Consider the following 2,048-nt stretch of genomic DNA (forward strand, 5'->3'; position numbering starts at 1 on the left):
AATAACCCTAAAAGCAATTCTAAAAACGGGCTTGCTAAAAATCAGTCGACTGAGATTTAACCAAGTCTCAGTCGACCATGCAACATTTTTCTCAACGCTTGCAACTTTTTTCTCTACCAGTTGCAGCATTCGTCTTGTTGGTTGTAGCATGTTGTCCCTCATCGATTGTAGCATATCGTCTCACCGGTTGTAACATCTGTCATTGGCAGTTGTAGCATTTTAATCACACCGGCTGCAGCACCAATTCCCATTGCTTGTAAAACCGCTGTAACCTTTTTCATCATCGGTTGTAGCATCTAGCCGTGCCGCTTGCAGCAAAAGAACTACGCTGACGTCACTCGACTGATACTTGGTTAAGTCTCAGTCGACTGAGTGCTAGACAGACCACTATAAAAAAAAGACACATCCGTGACATTTTGGGCCAAACGAAAAAAAAACTGTCATACATATGACACTTCTATGACGATAATTGTGATAAAATACGGTATCATCATAGATGTGGTGGGCTCCTACTTCTATGACAAAAAATCATGACAGAAAATGGGCTTTTCGTCCTGGGCGGGCCGGAGACGTAGCCGCATGACATTCTTTGGGCCGCCCATGACGGAAAAAACCATGGTAGAAGCAAGGGGGAGGAAAATTTCGGGGAGTTCCAGGTTACGGTGGGAGGTCGGGGGCTGAGCGATGCGCGTTTCTCTCGTACGCGCGTGTGTGCGAGGCGTTGGCTCTAACTGAACCCGAGCGAGGCGTTGGGCTCTAACTGAACCCGAGCGATTGCACTGCAGGCTACGCGTTACTGAACCCGAGCGATCGATTCCTTCGCTACTGCTGCTAACTGAAGCCGATCGATGCTGCCTCTCTCTGAATGAACAGTGAGCGTTGTGGGGGGAGGGGGGTTGGATGAACAGTGAGCGGTGGGAGTGGATGAACAGGACCCGTGGCGTTGCCTCCGGATGAACATGACCCCGATCGATCGAGCCGGTTGGGGCTGGATGAACAGGACCCCGTGGAGGGCTGGATGAACAGGACGACCCCGTGGAGGGCTGGATGAATAGTAGACGGTGGAGGGGTGGATGAACAGTAGCCCGTGGAGGGGTGGTTGAACAGGAGCCCGTGGAGAGGGGTGGTTGAACAGTAGCCGGTGGAGTAGCGCACGGTGGAGGCTGGATGAACAGGAGCCCGTGGATGAACAGTCGCAAGTGGAGGCTGGAGGAGGTCGACGGTGGATGAACAGTAGCCCGTGGAGGCTGGAGGAGATCGACGGTGGAGATGAACAGTATCCTGTGGAGTCCCGTTTTGCGGTACGCCACACCCCTCCCGATGAACAGGAGCCCCGTTTCGACCGTAGCGCTCCAACACAAGTTCGTTTCGTCCGTTTTACGGTACGCCACACCCCTCCCGATCAACAGGACCCCCGTTTCGACCGTAGGAGGTCCGTTTCCTCCGTTTTGCGGTACGCCAGACCCCTCCCGATCAACAGGACCCCCGTTTCAACCGTAGGAGGTCCGTTTCCTCCGTTTTGCGGTACGCCAGATCCCTCCCGATCAACAGGACCCCGTTCCGAACATAGGAGGTCCGTTTCCTCCGTTTCGCGGTACACGATGCCTCGTTTCCATCGCCTGTTCCGTCCAAGCCCTCCCGATGAACACGACCACGCATTCCGTTCCGACCCAGCTGGTTGGCTTCCCATGAACACGATGACGATGCTGTTTCTCCGTTCTGACCAAGCCATGTACACGAGCCCTGGCCATACGTATATATGTGCGAGTAGGCGTTCGAGACCCCGCCCGTATGTACACATATGTGGCCGTATTTTCTTTCTTGCACCCTACCTGTTGTACATACGTGTACATGCTACGTGCGCGCCTCTACTACGACACGTGCGCGCCTCTACATCCACCAGTATGTACATACATGTTCGCGACCAGAATGACAACGCTACGTACGCTTCGACCAGGTGGGTCCCGACTGTCAGGCACTTGCGTGTGAAGATGTAGCTGTTGGGTCCCAGCAGTCAGGGGGGGGGGGGCGAATCATTTTTTTTGCCC

Source organism: Triticum dicoccoides, chromosome 6B (genome assembly GCF_002162155.2).
Source record: "Triticum dicoccoides isolate Atlit2015 ecotype Zavitan chromosome 6B, WEW_v2.0, whole genome shotgun sequence".
NCBI lineage: Eukaryota > Viridiplantae > Streptophyta > Magnoliopsida > Poales > Poaceae > Triticum > Triticum dicoccoides.